This window comes from Oncorhynchus tshawytscha, linkage group LG24 (assembly GCF_018296145.1).
Source record: "Oncorhynchus tshawytscha isolate Ot180627B linkage group LG24, Otsh_v2.0, whole genome shotgun sequence".
NCBI lineage: Eukaryota > Metazoa > Chordata > Actinopteri > Salmoniformes > Salmonidae > Oncorhynchus > Oncorhynchus tshawytscha.
Window position 1 is genome coordinate 24,527,847 of NC_056452.1, and position 20,876 is coordinate 24,548,722.

The 20,876-nt window shown below is 43.8% G+C and overlaps 1 pseudogene; it reads left to right on the forward strand.

The window, feature by feature from the left end:
• Window positions 1–20,876, forward strand: part of LOC112242036 — a 102,764-nt pseudogene that overhangs the window by 16,515 nt on the left and 65,373 nt on the right.

The following is a 20,876-nucleotide window of genomic DNA, read 5'->3' on the forward strand; positions in this document are numbered from 1 at the left end:
AACTGTACGCTACGCAAATGCGATTATAGATGCATGCAATGTGTATAAATAATAAAACATGTTGCAGGCTGTGTTCAAAACTGTCAAAGAAACCTGGCAAGCTTGGTAGCTAGCAGCTAGTCTACCTACCGTGCCAAGCAACATCTCTCCAGACTTTAGGGTTTGGCAGTATCCCAGGACAGATAGCAGTGGTTCCAGCAACTGAGGCTAACCGCTTCACGGCTAAACAGGTAGGCTGGTAAACAAACGTTTCTTCAACTAAAACAGTTTTTCAAAGCAACAAACCGAGCTCAGCATATTTTTTGTTATTTATTTAACCAGGGAAAAACACATTGAGACCTAGGTCTCATGTGCCCTGGGAACAATACATAAAGTACAAGTATACACAATGGAAAACACATTTATTTATTTCACCTTTATTTAACCAGGTAGGCAAGTTGAGAACAAGTTCTCATTTACAATTGCGACCTGGCCAAGATAAAGCAAAGCAGTTCGACAGATACAACGACACAGAGTTACACATGGAGTAAAACAAACATACAGTCAATAATACAGTATAAACAAGTTTATATACAATGTGAGCAAATGAGGTGAGGTAAGGGAGGTAAAGGCAAAAAAGGCCATGGTGGCAAAGTAAATACAATATAGCAAGTAAAACACTGGAATGGTAGTTTTGCAATGGAAGAATGTGCAAAGTAGAAATAAAAATAATGGGGTGCAAAGGAGCAAAATAAAGAAATAAATTAAAATTAAATACAGTTGGGAAAGAGGTAGTTGTTTGGGCTAAATTATAGGTGGGCTATGTACAGGTGCAGTAATCATTGAGACCTAGGTCTCATGTGCCCTGGGAACAATACATAAAGTACAAGTATACACAATGGAAAACACTCAATTAAATAGCAAATATCACATAAACAATAAACAATCAAACAAAACAGACACATTTATCAATATAAAAACACCTTTCTCCTAAACTGACCCAGAGACAACAACACATCCAAATGAAAGGTCACTTGGAGATTATTCCACAGGACAGGGGTCTGGTAGGAAGAGGCTAAACTCTGTGGATGTAAGGGTTTTCCTGTGGTGAAGGAGAAGCGGACCAAAATGCAGCGTGGTGGTTATTCATGTTCTTTAATAAAGGAACTAGATATGAAATAACTAACAAAACAATAAATGTGGAAAACCAAAAACAGTCCTATCTGGTGCAAACACAAAGACAGGAACAATCACCCACAAACACACAGTGAAACCCAGGCTACCTAAGTATGATTCTCAATCAGAGACAACTAATGACACCTGCCTCTGATTGAGAACCATACTAGGCCGAAACATAGAAATACCCAAAACCTAGAAAAACAAACATAGACTGCCCACCCAACTCACACCCTGACTATACTAAATAAATACAAAACAAAGGAAATAAAGGTCAGAACGTGACAGTGGATACACGTGGACTGTCCAGCGTTAACCAACCCTGTGATCTAGTGTTGTAATTCCAGTTTCTATATTTGGTCAGTGATGTTAAGTAAATTGGTACTGACGACCTCATTTACTCATTTGCTTTCACCGTATGTGTTGGTATTGTTGTCTTTATTGTTTACCTGTTTGTATGTGAATGGAAGTGTAGACTATATGGCTTTAACACCCGTGTCTGTGGTTATTCTCAGGTGGCTGCGCTGGGCTGGTTGTTTGGTGATAAGGCCTACCTGAGGAGTAGCTGGAACCTTCTAGACGGGTTGCTGGTGATGATCTCAGCCATAGACATCCTTGTCTCATTGGTGTCCAACAGCAGCCCCAAGATACTGGGTATGCTCCGGGTGCTGCGCCTGCTACGGACACTCAGGCCACTACGGTGAGTTGTATATACACACACACATGCTTGAGCACACACACGCTGGCACACACACACATTCGCGCACATGACCAACGCACGGATGCACACAAACACACTCATACACACACACAAACACACTCATACACACACAAACACACTCATACACACACACAAACACATTCATACACACACACAAACACACTCATACACACACACAAACACACTCATACACACACACAAACACACTCATACACACACACAAACACACTCATACACACACACAAACACACTCATACACACACAAACACACTCATACACACACACAAACACACTCATACACACACACAAACACACTCATACACACACACAAACACACTCATACACACACACAAACACACTCATACACACACACAAACACACACATTGGAACACACACACGTGCAGGCCTCCTCACTAATATAACTTTTTCCAAAACAGTATATGTACCAGACTTACAGTGTGACTTTCCCCACTTCCAGTGTACTGTACCAACGTCACATATCTCCCACTAGGGAGGCCTGGAACAGCTGAAGCTACTTACAGCAGTGTGTATATGATGTGGTTTTTAACCTTGGAATAAGGGAACTCACTTTAAAATGGGGAAAACTATTTATTGACTTTCTCTATCGGTGTCTTCTTTCTCTGAGAATGGTTCATGAGGTGCAGAAGAGCAGTGTGTGTGTTGGGCATGTTGGTGTGTGTGTGCGTGAGTGTGCGCATGTGTGTGTGTGTGAGTTTGTGTGAAAGGGAAGACTCAACAATGTTTCTGATAAGTTACATTTTTCCCTCAGATGTCTCTATGATATATGGCCTGTCTGTGTGTTTGTTGTCATGCGGCTCAGTGTGAGCGCGTGTGTTTGTTCTTCCCTTGCCTCTTGTCTCTCCTCTCGTGAAGCTCTACCGACCTGCACTCAAATATTTATTAGCATCTCTGGAAAGCACAAAATCTAATAGGAATTTTTCCTGCCCGATTTACCCACAAAACGCTGTGGGATAACCACTTCAATCTCCTACCTGACCCCTCTCAAATATGACCCCTGACCTCTAGTGAAATGGAATCTACTATTCCTGTCTTCAGACTAGGATTGCTTTTATCGTGTGTGTGTGTGTGTGTGTGTGTCCCCAGCAATATAAACCCATCAGATGAACATAAATCAAAAGTCCAAGTCATTTTCTTTGATAGAGTTTGTACAGCTGATGTGGGTTCATGTACTGTCTATGGGGCTTAAGTACTGTCTAGGGGGTTTATGTACTGTCTATGGGGTTTATGTACTGTCTATGGGGTTTATTTACTGTCTATGGGGTTGATGTACTGTCTATGGGGTTGATGTCTGTCTATGGGGTTTATGTACTGTCTATGGGGTTTATGTACTGTCTATGGGGTTTATTTACTGTCTAGGGGTTTATTTACTTTGTTGATGTACTATGGGGTTGATGTCTGTCTTTGGGGTTGATGTACTGTTTATGGGGTTGATGTGCTGTCTAGGGGTTTATGGGGGGTTTATGTACTGTCTAGGGGGCTTAAGTACTGTCTATGGGGTTTATGTGCTGTCTAGGGGTTTATTTATTGTCTAGGGGTTTATGTACTGTCTAGGGGGCTTAAGTACTGTCTATGGGGTTTATGTACTGTCTATGGGGGCTTATGTACTGTCTAGGGGGTTTATGTACTGTCTATGGGGTTTATGTACTGTCTATGTGGTTGATGTACTTCTAGGGGTTTATGTACTGTCTATGGGGTTTATGTGCTGTCTAGGGGTTTATGTACTGTCTATGGGGTTGATGTACTGTCTAGGGGGTTTATGTACTGTCTATGGGGTTTATGTGCTGTCTAGCGGGTTTATGTACTGTCTATGGGGTTTATGTACTGTCTATGGGGTTTATGTACTGTCTAGGGGCTTAAGTACTGTCTATGGGGTTTATGTACTGTCTATGGGGTTTATGTACTGTCTATGGGGTTTATGTACTGTCTATGGGGTTTATGTACTGTCTATGGGGTTTATGTACTGTCTAGGGGCTTGATGTACTGTCTATGGGGTTTATGTACTGTCTATGGGGTTGATGTACTGTCTAGGGGTTTATGTACTGTCTATGGGGTTGATGTACTGTCTATGGGGTTTATGTACTGTCTATGGGGTTTATGTACTGTCTATGGGGTTTATGTACTGTCTAGGGGTTAATGTACTGTCTATGGGGTTTATGTACTGTCTAGGGGGCTTAAGTACTGTCTATGGGGTTTATGTACTGTCTAGGGGGTTTATTTATTGTCTATGGGGTTTATGTACTGTCTAGGGGGCTTAAGTACTGTCTATGGGGTTTATGTACTGTCTATGGGGTTTATGTACTGTCTATGGGGTTTATGTACTGTCTATGGGGTTTATGTACTGTCTATGGGTTTGATGTACTGTCTATGGGGTTGATGTCTGTCTTTGGGGTTGATGTACTGTCTATGGGGTTTATGTACTGTCTATGGGGTTTATGTACTGTCTATGGGGTTTATGTACTGTCTATGGGGTTGATGTACTGTCTAGGGGGTTTATTTACTGAAAGAAAGAGAGACATCAAGGGAAGAGGAGAACACTAACAAAAGGGTTCCTCAAGGGTTTGGGAAGGCTAATGGTTCTATATGGAGCCATAATGACTCAAATAACCTTTTGAGCACTTTTGAGCTCTTCAATGGTTCTTTATAGTTCACAAGTTAGTTCACAGTTTATTTAATCTGTTGTGTCATGCTATTACATGTTATATATAACTCAGTATATATATAATATTTATATATATAAATCAGAAAAAGAAACCATGTATGGGTCTTCAAAAGGATCTGCAAAGAACCAGATTAATGACATGTCTTTATAGAACCACCTTCCCCATAAAGGGTTCTTTATTCCATTTAGAACCTCATGACCATGGTTCATTGTAGAACCTTAGGAAAAGGGTTCTTTATTGCACCATGCAGGTTCCATTTAGAACCTCATGACCATGGCTCTTTGTAGAACCCCCCCCAAAAAAGTGATATGAACAGTAGCACCAAAAAGGGTTCTGCTGTGGTTACCATCCAAATAACCCATATAGATACAAAAAAAACTAAACATAAATTGTGTGAACAGGGGATAGATAAAGAGAGGGAGAGAGAAATGCTGAGCTGGTGTTCTCTCCTCCCACCTACAAACACTACAGATTATCGCTCTGATAGGAAATAATACATTCATAATTTATCCTTTGAGGGTATTAATTAGCTTTCAAACCCTGATACTCAGACGAAAGAAGAAGAGAGGAGAGAAGAAGTGAGTAGAAGAGGGGAGGGGAAAAGAGAAGAGAAGAGAAGAGGAGAGGAGAGGAGCATGAAAATGCCACAATATCAGTATGCTGGTCTGGGAGTCTGCGCTGTACTGAAGGCCGTCTCAGAGAAAGTTCAGTTAGTTTGACAGGAAAGTAAACTTCTGATCAAGCAAAGCTCTGAAAACGAGGGCTTACTGTATACAGCACTGCACTGTATATGTGGAAACCCTAGAGATACTCATAACATGGATTCTGAACTGAGCTTGTGTGGCAGGAATCTCATAGGACTAAATTAAAATAATGTAGAATATCAAAGCTTTACACAGCACTGTGGCATTAATAGCTAAAAAGCAGATCAATGTTTTATCACATAAAAAATATAGCACACAACATGACCCCTCACCCTGTAGATGATGTAATTATCTGGAGGGTTCAATCCTTGGCACAACAGAGAATTGGACAAAATAATACGTGTGTGATTTATTTGTGTGTTTTCCAGTTTGTCAGTTCAGAGGCTTTAGTTTCAGGACAGGAAACGAGAAGAGTGGGTGAATTAAACATGAGTCTGTCTGTGTTTTCCCCTGAAGCACTGGGGTGTGTATGGTTCACACACACACACGCACACACACACACACACACACACACACACACACACACACACACACACACACACACACACACACACACACACACACACACACACACACACACCTCTCTCTGTCAGATATACCTCTCTGTCTCTTGTGACATTACAGGCAGAGGAAGAGTTTCTGTTCATCTAACTCTGTTCATCTAACTCTGTTCATCTAACTCTGTTCATCTAACTCCTCACAGAGTTTATCTGCTCTTTCTCATGTCTTTATTTCAGACATTCATCAAACTTGTAAATGTGAACTTGTTCTCAACTAGCCTACCTGGTTAAATAAAGGTGAAATATACAGTATATATAGATTTTTAAACTCCGTTCTGCTCAGTTCAGCTCAGTTCTAACACTCTGCATACGCTAAAGGTGGTATGGAATAGTCCCTGCGATATGCAACTGTTCAGGGAAGTCAGGAACCAATATACGTAGTCAGTCAGGAAAGCAAAGGCTAGCTTCAAGCAGAACTTCACATCATGTAGCTCTAACTCCAAAAAGTTTTGGGACCCTGTCAAGTCCATGGAGAACAAGAGCACCTCCTCCCAGCTGCACTGAGGCTAGGTAACACGGCCACCACTGATAAATCCATGATAATCGGAAATTTCAATAAGCACTTCTCAACGGCTGGCCATGCCTTCCTCCTGGCTACTCCAACCCCGGCCGACAGCTCCGCCCCCCCCCGGCTACTCGCCCAAGCCTCCCCAGCTTCACCTTCACCCAAATCTAGACAGCAGATGTTCTGAAAGAGCTGCAAAATCCTGGACCCGTACAAATCAGCTGGGCTAGACAATCTGGACCCTCTCTTTCTAAAACTATCCGCCGCCATTGTTGCAACCCCTATTACCAGCCTGTTCAAACTCTTTTTCGTATCGTCCGAGATCCCTAAAGAAAGGGGGTGACACCCTAGACCCAAACTGTTACAGACCTATATCCATCCTGCTCTGCCTATCTAAAGTCTTAGAAAGCCAAGTTAATAAACAGATCACTGCGGGCGATTCCCTGATCCACCTCTACGCAGACGACACCATTCTGTATACTTCTGGCCCTTCCTTGGACACTGTGGCTAACAAACCTCCAAATGAGCTTCAATGCCATACAACACTCCTTCCGTGGCCTCCAACTGCTCTTAAACGCTAGTAAAACCAAATACATGCTTTTCAACCGTTCTCTGCCCGCACCCGCCCGCCCGCCTGACTAGCATCACCACCCTGGACGGTTCCGACCTAGAATATGTGGACAACTATAAATACCTAGCTAGACTGTAAATTCTCCTTCCAGACTCATATTAAACATCTCCAATCCAAAATCAAATATAGAATCGGCTTTCTATTTCGCAACAAAGCCTCCTTCACTCACGCCGCCAAACTTACCCTAGTAAAACTGACTATCTTACCGATCCTCGACTTCGGCGATGTCATCTACAAAATACCTTACTCTACTCAGCAAACTGTATGCAGTCTATCACAGTGCCATCCATTTTGTTACCAAATCACCTTATACCACCCACCACTGTGACCTGTATGCTTTAGTCGGCTGGCCCTCACTACATATTCGTCACCAGACCCACTGGCTCCGGGTCATCTATACGTCTATGCTAGGCAAAGCTCTGCCTTATCTCAGTTCACTGGTCACAATAACAACACCACCCATAGCACACGTTCCAGAAAGTATATCTCACTGATCATCCACAAAGCCAACACCTCATTTGGCCGCCTTTCATTCCAGTTCTCTGCTGCCAGTGACTGGAACAAATTGCAAAAATTGCTGAAGTTGGAGACTTTTATTTCTCTCACCAACTTTAAACATCAACTATCTGAGCAGCTAACCGATCGCTGCAGCTGTACATAGTCCATCTGTAAATAGCCCACCCAATCTACCTACCTCATCCCCATACTGTTTTTATTTTATTTACTTCTCTGCTCTTTTGCACACCAGTATCTCTACTTGCACATCATCATCTGCTCATTTGCAGTCTACTGCAGAGATAGCCTGCAAAGTAATGTCATACTTTCCAGGTCCATACCCAAACAGTTCGAACTACTAATTTTGAAAATTACTCTCTCCAGAAATAAGTCTCTCACTGTTGCCGCCTGCTACCGACCCCCCTCAGCTCCCAGCTGTGCCCTGGACACCATTTGTGAATTGATCGCCCCCCATCTAGCCTCAGAGTTTGTTCTGTTAGGTGACCTAAATTGGGATATGCTTAACACCCCGCCAGTCCTACAATCTAAGCTAGATGCCCTCAATCTCACACAAATCATCAAGGAACCCACCAGGTACAACCCTAACTCTGTAAACAAGGGCACCCTCATAGACGTCATCCTGACCAACTGGCCCTCCAAATACACCTCCGCTGTCTTCAACCAGGATCTCAGCGATCACTGCCTCATTGCCTGTATCCGCTACGGAGCCGCAGTCAAACGACCACCCCTCATCACTGTCAAACGCTCCCTAAAACACTTCTGTGAGCAGGCCTTTCTAATCGACCTGGCCCGGGTATCCTGGAAGGACATTGACCTCATCCCGTCAGTTGAGGATGCCTGGTCATTCTTTAAAAGTAACTTCCTCACCATTTTAGATAAGCATGCTCCGTTCAAAAAATGCAGAACTAAGAACAGATACAGTCCTTGGTTCACCCCAGACCTGACTGCCCTCGACCAGCACAAAGTCCCCGGGATATGCAACTGTTCAGGGAAGTCCGGAACCAATACACGCAGTCAATCAGGAAAGCTAAGGCCAGCTTCTTCAGGCAGAAGTTTGCATCCTGTAGCTCCAACTCCAAAAAGTTCTGGGACACTGTGAAGTCCATGGAGAACAAGAGCACATCCTCCCAGCTGCCCACTGCACTGAGGCTAGGTAACACGGTCACCACCGATAAATCCATGATTATCGAAAACTTCAATAAGCATTTCTCAACGGCTGGCCATGCCTTCCGCCTGGCTACTCCAACCTCGGCCAACAGCTCCGCCCCCCCGGCAGCTCCTCGCCGAAGCCTCTCCAGGTTCTCCTTTACCCAAATCCAGATAGCAGATGTTCTGAAAGAGCTGCAAAACCTGGACCCGTACAAATCAGCTGGGCTTGACAATCTGGACCCCTATTTCTGAAACTTTCCGCCGCCATTGTCGCAACCCCTATTACCAGCCTGTTCAACCTCTCTTTCATATCGTCTGAGATCCCCAAGGATTGAAAGCTGCCGCAGTCATCCCCCTCTTCAAAGGGGGAGACACCCTGGACCCAAACTGTTACAGACCTATATCCATCCTGCCCTGCCTATCTAAGGTCTTCGAAAGCCAAGTCAACAAACAGGTCACTGACCATCTCGAATCCCACCGTACCTTCTCCGCTGTGCAATCTGGTTTCCGAGCCGGTCACGGGTGCACCTCAGCCACACTCAAGGTACTAAACGATATCATAACCGCCATCGATAAAAGACAGTACTGTGCAGCCGTCTTCATTGACCTTGCCAAGGCTTTCGACTCTGTCAATCACCATATTCTTATCGGCAGACTCAGTAGCCTCGGTTTTTCGGATGACTGCCTTGCCTGGTTCACCAATTACTTTGCAGACAGAGTTCAGTGTGTCAAATCGGAGGGCATGCTGTCCGGTCCTCTGGCAGTCTCTATGGGGGTGCCACAGGGTTCAATTCTCGGGCCGACTCTTTTCTCTGTATATATCAATGATGTTGCTCTTGCTGCGGGCGATTCCCTGATCCACCTCTACGCAGACGACACCATTCTATATACTTTCGGCCCGTCATTGGACACTGTGCTATCTAACCTCCAAACAAGCTTCAATGCCATACAACACTCCTTCCGTGGCCTCCAACTGCTCTTAAACGCTAGTAAAACCAAATGCATGCTTTTCAACCGATCGCTGCCTGCACCCGCATGCCCGACTAGCATCACCACCCTGGATGGTTCCGACCTTGAATATGTGGACATCTATAAGTACCTAGGTGTCTGGCTAGACTGCAAACTCTCCTTCCAGACTCATATCAAACATCTCCAATCGAAAATCAAATCAAGAGTCGGCTTTCTATTCCGCAACAAAGCCTCCTTCACTCACGCCGCCAAGCTTACCCTAGTAAAACTGACTATCCTACCAATCCTCGACTTCGGCGATGTCATCTACAAAATGGCTTCCAACACTCTACTCAGCAAACTGGATGCAGTCTATCACAGTGCCATCCGTTTTGTCACTAAAGCACCTTATACCACCCACCACTGCGACCTGTATGCTCTAGTCGGCTGGCCCTCGTTACATATTCGTCGCCAGACCCACTGGCTCCAGGTCATCTACAAGTCCATGCTAGGTAAAGCTCCGCCTTATCTCAGTTCACTGGTCACGATGGCAACACCCATCCGTAGCACGCGCTCCAGCAGGTGTATCTCACTGATCATCCCTAAAGCCAACACCTCATTTGGCCGCCTTTCGTTCCAGTACTCTGCTGCCTGTGACTGGAACGAATTGCAAAAATCGCTGAAGTTGGAGACTTTTATCTCCCTCACCAACTTCAAACATCAGCTATCTGAGCAGCTAACCGATCGCTGCAGCTGTACATAGTCTATTGGTAAATAGCCCACCCATTTTCACCTACCTCATCCCATACTGTTTTTATTTTATTTACTTTTCTGCTCTTTTGCACACCAATATCTCTACCTGTACATGACCATCTGATCATTTATCACTCCAGTGTTAATCTGCAAAATTGTAATTATTCGCCTACCTCCTCATGCCTTTTGCACACATTGTATATAGACTCCCCCCTTTGTTTTCTACTGTGTTATTGACTTGTTAATTGTTTATTCCATGTGTAACTCTGTGTTGTCTGCTCACACTGCTATGCTTTATCTTGGCCAGGTCGCAGTTGAAAATGAGAACTTGTTCTCAACTAGCCTACCTGGTTAAATAAAGGTGAAATAAAAAAAATAAAAAATAAAAATGTATCACTCCAGTGTTAATCTGCTAAATTGTCATTATTCGCTCCTATGGCCTATTTATTGCCTACCTCCTCATGCCTTTTGCACACACTGTATATAGACTTTCTTTTTCTACTGTGTCATTGACTTGTTTATTGTGTTATTGACTTGTTTATTGTTTACTCCATGTGTAACTCTGTGTTGTTGTCGGTGTCACACTGCTTTGCTTTATCTTGGCCAGGTCGCAGTTGTAAATGAGAACTTGTTCTCAACTAGCCTACCTGGTTAAATAAAGGTGAAATAAAATAAAAATAAACAAAATGGAAAGAGAACATGTTAGGATGATTGGGAATCCCATAGGGCAGCGCACAATTGGCCCAGCATCGTACAGGGTCTGTCATTGTAAATAAAAATGTGTTCTTAACTGACTTGCCTAGCTAAAACTTCTTGCGGATTAGGATTAGGACGCTACCGTGGCACCTGGCCAACATCCGGTGAAATTGCAGAGCACCAAATTCAAATGACAAAAATTGTAATATTAAACATTCATGAAAATACCAGTGTCTTACATAATTTAAAAGCTTAACTTCTTGTCAGATTTTAAAAAGGCTTTACGGCGAAAGCACATCATGGGATTATCTGAGGACAGCGCCCGGCACACAAAAGCTTTACATACATTTTCCAACCAAGCAGATGCGTCACGAAAGTCAGAAATAGCGATAAAATAAATCACATACCTTTGAAGATATTCATCTGGTTGCAATCACAAGGGTCCCAGCTACATAACAAATGGTCTTTTTGTTCGATAAAGTCCTTCTTTATATCTGAAAAATGGCTCGCTTGACTCAGCAATCCACCAGTTTCCCTCATTCAAAATGCATACAAAATGAATCCCGTAAGTTACCAATAAACTTATTCAAGACAAGTCAAACAACGTTCCTAATCAATCCTCAGGTACCCTTTTATGTAAATAAACTACAAAATTTAAGACAGAGAATTAACAGAGACCATTAACGGAGACAAATAACGAAGTACGTGCACAAGAAAAACAAATTCTAGCTCATTTACCAAAAAACAAGCTTGAAACTCTTTCTAAAGACTTTTAACATCTAGTGGAAGCCCTAGGAACTGCATTCTGGGAGGACTTCCTTTTATATTCCCATTCCCAGCCATTGTAATCAGAGGTGAGCTGAAAAAAAAATCTGGATGGATTGTCCTCGGGTTTACGCCTGCCATATTAGTTCTGTTGTACTCACAGACATAATTGTAACAGTTTTGGAAACTTTAGAGTGTTTTCTATCCAATACTATTATATCCATATCCTAGCTTCTGGGCCTGAGTAACAGACAGTGTACTTTGGGCACCTCATTCTTCCAAACTTCCGAAAACTTTTTCTAGCCTGAAGAAGTTAAATAAAGGAAAAAACAAAAATGGGAATCGAACCTACAACCCTGCCATTACTAGAGCCATGCTCTGCCAACGGAGCCACAAAGGACCACAAGTAGAGAAGAAAAAAGCGATCCTACACACTTCTCCAATTGTCCCAGCTAACAGTGCATGTGAGTGTTTTCCTCATTAGGAGTGTTAATGATGCAATTATACAGCATAGAGGAGGTTCTGGGAGAGAGAGCGTGTGTGTGTGTGTGTGTGTGTGACAGAATAATGCATCAGTTTGTTTAGTTGTGCACACACACACTGCTGTTCTCATCCATCAACTCCACGACCTCAACTGAGGCTTCACATTTTATATTTGAGTCATTTAGCAGATGCTCTTTTCCAGAGCGACTTACAGGAGCAATTCAATCAAATCCAATCAAATGTTATTTGTCACATGCGCCGAATACAACAGGTGTAGTAGACCTTACAGTGAAATGCTTACTTACAATCCCTCAACCAGCAATGCAATACAAGAAATAGACTTCAGAAAATATGAACTAAATAAACTAAGGTAATAAATAAATCTAAAGTAACACAATACAATAGCAATAACTATACAGGGGGTACTGGTACCTACTCAATGTGCGGGGGTACAGGTTAGTCGAGGTCATTTGTACATGTAGGTAGGGGTAAAGTGACTATGCATAGATAATAAACAGCGAGTAACAGCAGTGTAAAAACAAAGGGGGTCAATGTAAGTAGTCCGGGTGGCCATTTGATTAATTGTTCAGTAGTCTTATGGCTTGGGTGTAGAAGCTGTTAAGGAGTCTTTTGGACCTAGACTTGGCGCTCCGGAACCGCGTTCCGGTATCGCTTGCCATTTGGTAGCACAGAGAACAGTCTGACTTGGGTGACTGCAGTCTTTGACAATTTTTTGGGGCCAATGAGGGTTAGGTGCCTTGCTCAAGGGCACATCGACAGATAATTTCCCTAGCCGGCTCAGGGATTCGAACAAGCAACATTTCGGTTACTGGCCCAAGGTTTTTGTTAGCACCTAAATGTTCCCTTTAAGTCACCTTACGTCACCTTTACGTCCCCTTAAGTCACCTTAAGTCACCTTATTTCAACTTAGCTCTACCAAAAACCAGCTGCGGCCCCGAACTCCTCCCCTGTCACTACGAGGCTCAGAGGGAAGATAGACTGTTCCAAAATGCCAGGGTGGTGGGGGTCAGGAGTGTTAGCCATGTTGTTTATTGATGTATCCTCTCTGTCTCCCCTCCTGTCATCTGTGTGTTTGGGCTCATCCATCTCACCCTGTAGATGATGTAATTACCTGGAGGGTTCTATCGTCATACTCCCTCACCCTGTAGATGATGTAATTACCTGGAGGGTTCTATCATCATACTCCCTCACCCTGTAGATTATGTAATTACCTGGAGGGTTCTATCCTCATACTCCCTCACCCTGTAGATTATGTAATTACCTAGAGGGTTCTATCCTCATACTCCCTCACCCTGTAGATGATGTAATTACCCGGAGGGTTCTATCCTCATACTACCTCACCCTGTAGATGATGTAATTACCTGGAGGGTTCTATCATCATACTCCCTCACCCTGTAGATGATGTAATTACCTGGAGGGTTCTATCATCATACTCCCTCACCCTGTAGATGATGTAATTACCTGGAGGGTTCTATCATCATACTCCCTCACCCTGGAGATGATGTAATTACCCGGAGGGTTCTATCCTCATACTACCTCACCCTGTAGATGATGTAATTACCTGGAGGGTTCTATCATCATACTCCCTCACCCTGTAGATGATGTAATTACCTGGAGGGTTCTATCATCATACTCCCTCACCCTGTAGATGATGTAATTACCTGGAGGGTTCTATCCTCATACTCCCTCACCCTGTAGATTATGTAATTACCTGGAGGGTTCTATCCACATACCCCTCAACGCTTAAGTCAGGGGAAGGCAACCCTGTTCCTGGAGTGTCGCCGGTACTGAGGATTTTGTTCCAACTATTCAGCACACCTGACCAAATCAAATGAAACAATTCAAATCAAGTTGTGTTGGTCGCATACACATATTTAACTGATGTTATTGCAGGTGTAGTTAAATGCTAATCAGTTCAGTGATTGCCTAAATTCAACACACCTGTTCTTCCAGGATGATTAAATCATAGACGTGAAGTGCCAGCGGCAGTCCAGGACCAGGGTGTCCTAGCCCTGCCGTAGACGATGTAATTATCTGGAGGGTTCTATCCTCGTAACCCTCGCCCTGTGACAGCATGCCTCATTAATTACAACAGCCTCCAAACATTATGGAGAAGCATCTCTCTCTCTCTCTCTCTCTCTCTCTCTATGTATGAATAGATATTATGGAAACTGCCTCATTCGGTGTATGACCTTGCCATAAAATACTTGGCTCCCCCTAACAAGCACCTATCCGCCGTGAACTCGCTGACCTCTCGTGTTTCCTCTGTTTCTCTCTCGCGTTCGTGACTTTCTCTCTTTACAGTTTTCACTTTCTCTCAAACACAATCTCCTCTTATTGTTGTGGAGGGGATAATAATAATGATCAAAATAATTATAATAATAATAATCTATAATTTTTCAGATGATACATAGCTATACAGTATATACCACACAGGAAAAGAGGGAGAGAGAGAGAGACAGAGAGAGAGTTGTTTAGGTCAATTACAGAGCAGCCAGCCCAGATGGCGACGCCTGTGGCTCTCCCTCCCCCTCTTCCCCTTCGTTTCTCCTTCCTCGCTCCCCCTCTCCCCCTTCCCCTTCTTCCCAAGGCATCAGTGACAGTCAATTGCCCTCATACCTCCAGTACCTGCTCCCCTGACATCTCATCACCTCTCTCTTTTCACTGTAGGTGGTGAATTACATTTCTGGTCATCACAGATTTGTTACACAAGAAGAGATCAGTCTGTTCCTATCGCCCACCCGGTGCCCTTGGAGAGTACTGGATGACTTCCATCTCTCCACGTCTGCCTTTGATTCATTTCCTTCCACTCCTTTCCTCTTTTGACCTTTTCCCAGTCTCCTCCCACTCACAAGGCAGGCAGGGCGCTTGACCTCATCTTCACTATTGGCTGTTCGCCTACAATTCTCATTTCAACTCCCTTCCAGATCAATGCTTTCTTTCATTTTCTCTCCCTCTCTTCCCCAAACCTAGCCACTCAGATGGTCATGCGCCATCAGAATCTTCGTTCTCTCTCTCCAACGGTTCTCTCCTCTTCTATCCTATCATCTCTACCTTATGCTAAATCCTTCTCCCACCTGTCTCCTGTCCTCTTTCCTACAGGCAAGCTAAGCCCTTCCCTCCTGCTCTGTGGCTGAGTGACTCATTGTGAGCTTATAGAACAGGGCTGAGAGCAACTGAGTGAAAATGAAGGAAAACTAAACTTCCAGAGGCCCTATCATTCTTTCACTCCCTCTTCTCTACCTTCTACTCCTCTGCTAAAGTCACTTTCTATCACTCTAAATGTCAAACTCTTTGCCGCCACCTCTCACATTTACAGTTTAGTAATTTAGTAGACGGTCTTATTCCAAGCAATTTACAGGAGCAATTAGCACATTGACCGATTTTTCATCTTGCCAGCCTGGGGATTCCATTCAGCAACCTTTCGGTTACTGGCCCAACGCTCTTATTAATTGCTAGGCTATCTTAATCCTCCACCACTTTCAAAAGAAGTTAGAAGATATCTACTCCTTGAGTCCCCTCTCTCTCCAGATGAAATCCTTTGGCTAGTGATGTCCAGTCGCCCGGGAACCTGCCCCTATTGAACCCATCCTCTCCTCCCTTCTCCAGACCATCTCTGGAGACATTTTCCCATTCCTCACTTCCCTCATCCACCCGTCCCTGACAAATGGCTGCCTCCGCTTTGACTTCAAGATGGCCAAAGTCGCTCCCGTCCTCAAGAAACCAACACTCGACCCCTCTGACGTCAACAACTACAGAACAGTATTCCATCTTTGTTTTCTTTCCAAAACACTTGAGCGTGCCCCTGATCTCTGACCCTGATCAACTCTCTTTATCTCTCTCAGAACCATCTTCTTGACTATAACCATTCAGACCGCTCTCCTCTGCATCACAGAGGATCTCAGCCAGAGCTGACACACTCTCCCTTGTTCTCATCCTCCTATCCACTGCCTTTGACACCGTGACCCATCAGATCCTCCTCTCCACCCTTTCAGGGCTGGGTGTCTCAGGCTCTGCACACTCTTGGATTGCATCTAGATCTGAGTCTGCAAAAGAAGGTTGACAATGTTTTACACTGCTGCTACTCCCTGTTTTTTTTATTATATATGCATAGTCACTTTACCCCTACCTACATGTACAAATTACCTTGACTAAGCTGTACCCCCGCACGTTGACTCGGTACCGGTAACCCCTGTATATAGACTCGTTATTTTATTTTGTAACTTTTTTATGTTTATTTAGTAAGTATTTTCTTAAGTCTATTTTCTTAAATTCTTGGCGCACCCATCCCGTTAGCGGGATAATTTTCATCAACATCCGGTGAATTGCAGAGCGCCAAATTCAAATTAAATTACTAAACATATATTTAATTTTCATGAAATCACAAGTGCAATATAGCAAAACACAGCTTAGCTTGTTGTTAATCCACCTGGCATGTCAGATTTCAAAAAGGCTTTACAGCAAAAGCATACCAAGCGTTTAGGTTAGGACATCTCTCTCAGCAGACAAAACATTACAAACAGCTAGCAGCAAAGTAGATTGGTCACGAAAGTCAGAAAAGCAATAAAATGGCTTACCTTTGATGATCTTCGGATGTTTGCACTCACGAGACTCCCAGTTACACAATAAATTGTATTTTTTGTTCCATAAAGATTATTTTTATATCCAAAATACCTCCATTTGGTTGGCGCGTTTTGTTCAGAAATCCCAGGCTCGGACAGTCACGACGGTGCAGACGAAAATGCCAAATAGTATCAGTAAAGTTCGTAGAAACATGTCAAATGTTTTTTATAATCAATCCTCAGGTTGTTTTTACAATGAATAATCGATAATATTTCAACCGGACAGTAGCTTTTTCAATAGGAGAGAGAGTGAAAATGTCTGCTCCAAGCTGTTGCCCATGCAAATCTCTGCCATAGAGAAAGGAATCTGGTTGATATCCCTTTAAATGGAGGGAAGGCATGCAATGGAACAGAGTGGTTTCAGGAAAAACAGCACTTCCTGGTTGGATTTTCCTCAGGTTTTTGCCTGCAATATCAGTTCTGTTATACTCACAGACAATATTTTGACAGTTTTGGAAACTTTAGTGTTTTCTATCCTAATCTGACAATTATATGCATATTCTAGATTCTGGGCCTGAGAAATAGGCAGTTTCATTTGGGTACGATTTTCATCCAAACATAAAAATACTGCCCCCTACACTCAAGAGGTTAAAACTGCATTGTTGATTAATGGCTTGTAAGTTAGCATTTCACGGTAAGGTCTACACCTGTTGTATTCGGGGAATATGATAATTACGATTTGATTTGATGAGAGGCCTCAGTCTGCACCACATGTTCTCACTACTGGTGTCCCCCAGGGTTCTAGGCCCCCTCTTAATTCTCTATACACCAAGTCACCAACACACATCTCTGTGTTCATGGCAGATATCTCAGCTTGGATTTCTGTCCACCACTTCAAACTCAACCTTGACAAGACGAAGCTGCTCTTCCTCCTGATGAAGGCCTGCCTGCTCCAAGACCTCCCCATAATGGTTGGCAACTCAACGGTGTCCCCCTCCCAGAGTTCACAGAACCTTGGCTTGACCCTGGAAAACAACCTGTCATTCTCTGCAAACATCAAAGCGCTGACTCGCTGCTACAGGTTCATGCTCTACATCACACAGGAAGCAGAGCAGGTCCTTATCTGGGCTCTTGTCATCTCCTGTCCAGACTACTGCAACTCTCTGTTGGCTGAGCTCCCTGCTTGTGCCATTAAACCCCTGCAACTTATCCAGAATACTGCAGCCCGCCTGGTGTTCAACCAAGTTTGCCTATGTCACCCCGCTCCTCTTCACCCTCCACTGGCTTCCATTCGAAGTTCCTATCCACTACAAGACCATAGCACTTGCCTATGGAGTTGCAAGGGGAACTGCCCCTCTCTACCGTCAGGCTAATGCTCAAACCGTACATTCCAACCCGAGCACTCCATTCTGCCACCTCTCGTCCCACCCCTACGGAGGTCAGTTCCCACTCAGGCCAGTGAAAGCTCTTCTGTTCTCAGCTTTCCCCTGAAGCTAGGACAACAGAGTTCCTAACCCATCTTCCAAAATCGTCTTGTGACTCTCAAACCCGGGTCCGGGAGCGTAATCATCGCCTGACACTAATTAGCATAACGCAACGGACATAAATCTTCCTAGAAAATCTTCCTAGTCATGAAAAATCTCAAGTGAAATATATTGGAACATGGCTTAGCCTTTTGTTAATCACCCTGTCATCTCAGATTTTCAAAATATGCTTTACAGCCAAAGCTAGACAAGCATTTGTGTAAGTTTATCGATAGCCTAGCATAGCATTATGCCCTGCTAGCAGCAGGCAACCTTGTCACGAAAATCAGAAAAGCAATCAAATGAAATCGTTTACCTTTGATGAACTTCAGATGTTTTCACTCACGAGACTCCCAGGTAGATAGCAAATGTTCCTTTTTTCCCAAAATATTATTTTTGTAGGCGAAATAGCTCCGTTTGTTCTTCACGCTTGGCTGAGAAATCGACCGGAAATTGTGGTCACGACAACGCTGAAAAATATTCCAAATTAGCTCCATAATATTGACAGAAACATGGCAAACGTTGTTTATAATCAATCCTCAAGGTGTTTTTGAAATATCTATTCGATAATATATCAACCGGGACAATTGGTTTCTCAGTAGAAGTGATTGGAATAATGGCTACCTCTGTACTTTACGCAAGATTTTCTCCGGGAGCATCATGTGACCACTTGCGCAATGTAGCCCCCTACAGGTATTCTTCAACATAAATGCGTGAAACTATGTCACAATGCTGTAGCTCAATAGGGACTCATTGGAACGCAGCGCTTTCAAAATATGGGCCACATCCGGATTGGATTTTTCTCAAGCTTTCACCTGCAACATCAGTTCTGTTATACTCACAGACAATATCTTTACAGTTTTGGAAACGTTAGAGAGTTTTCTATCCAAAGCTGTCAATTATATGCATATTCTAGCATCTTGTCCTGACAAAATATCCTGTTTAAAACGGGAATGTTTTTTTCCCAAAAATGAAAATACTGCCCCTAGAGTCGCAACAGGTTTTAAATAAATCCCCCCCACGAATCATATTTTCACTGACACTGACTTTGCTTGTTAAGTACCTTACTTGCTAGGATTTTGTTATGTGGTTGTTCTCTCCCAGCTATAGATGAATGCATATATAATGTATACGTGCTAATATCAGTGTTATTGATCTTGTCTCAGTCAGCCAGACAGACAGACAGACAGACAGACAGACAGACAGACAGACAGACAGAACAGACAGACAGACAGACAGTATGGTGGAGAGACAGTGAAGCGAGAGAGGTACTGGAGGGATGAGGGCAATTGACTGTCCCTGATGACCTGTGACAGGAAGGAGGGAGAGGTGAACAACGGGAAGGAGGAGAGGGGGTGGGAGGAAGGAGAAAGGAAGGGGAAGAGGGGGAGGGAGGAAGGAGAAAGGAAGGAGGAGAGGGGGGAGGGAGGAAGGAGAAATGGGGTAGAGGGGGAGGGAGGAAGGAGAAAGGAAGGAGGAGAGGGGGAGGGAGGAAGGAGAAAGGAAGGGGAAGAGGGGGAGGGAGAGCCACAGGCATCTCCATCTGGGCTGGCTGATCTGTAATTGACCTTAACAACTCTCTCTCTCTCGCTCCCTCTCTCTCTCTCTCTCTCTCTCTCGCTCTCTTGCTCTCTTTCTCTCTTTCTCTCTCTCTCTCCCCCTCTCTCTCTCTCTCTTTCGCTCTCTCCTGCACTCTTCCTCAGTCTTCCGAGTCTAACGTTGTATTTCTGTCTCTCTCATCCAGTGTGATCAGCAGGGCCCCAGGTCTGAAGCTGGTAGTGGAGACTCTGATGTCGTCTCTAAAGCCCATAGGGAACATTGTGGTCATCTGCTGTGCCTTCTTCATCATCTTTGGTATCCTGGGAGTACAGGTGAGATCGGAACCATTTTTGCACCCCATACAAAAAGGCCTAGCATATTATACGTTTTCCCAAAACAATATCAACCAACCAATATCAGGGAAAATGTTTATTTCAAGTCAGGCTTCACACCTTAATGCCTTTGGTGTTAAGGGTTCTTCTGGGCTCCTTCCACACACCCGTCTCTCCTCTTGCCAGTGACAATGTTGGAACTGACAAGTGGCTAATATGTCATTACGCATAAGCACCCCCTTCTCCATTCACCCCCTGCCAGGGCTCTTAGGTCGTACATCAGCAGGAAAGTGCTCTTCCAGGTGGTTTCCACGATATAACTGAGAACCCTGCTTGTCAAGTCGTATAGCTGGATAAGATGTGGTCGTAAGCCCGCTGTCCAATTTACACTTAATGTTCTGTGTGTCCTTGGAGTCACAAAAATATGTTACCTGTGTGTATGTGCTTGTTTGGTGTCTGCGTCTGTGCATGAGTTACATGCTACTAATCACGAGAGGACATGCAAGGTCACTACGGAATCCTCTCATGGGATATGGCCTGAAGACCAATTGGTATTTACAATAAAGTTGGCATTAGTGTGACCGTGTGTGTGTGTGTGTTTTCTCTCTCC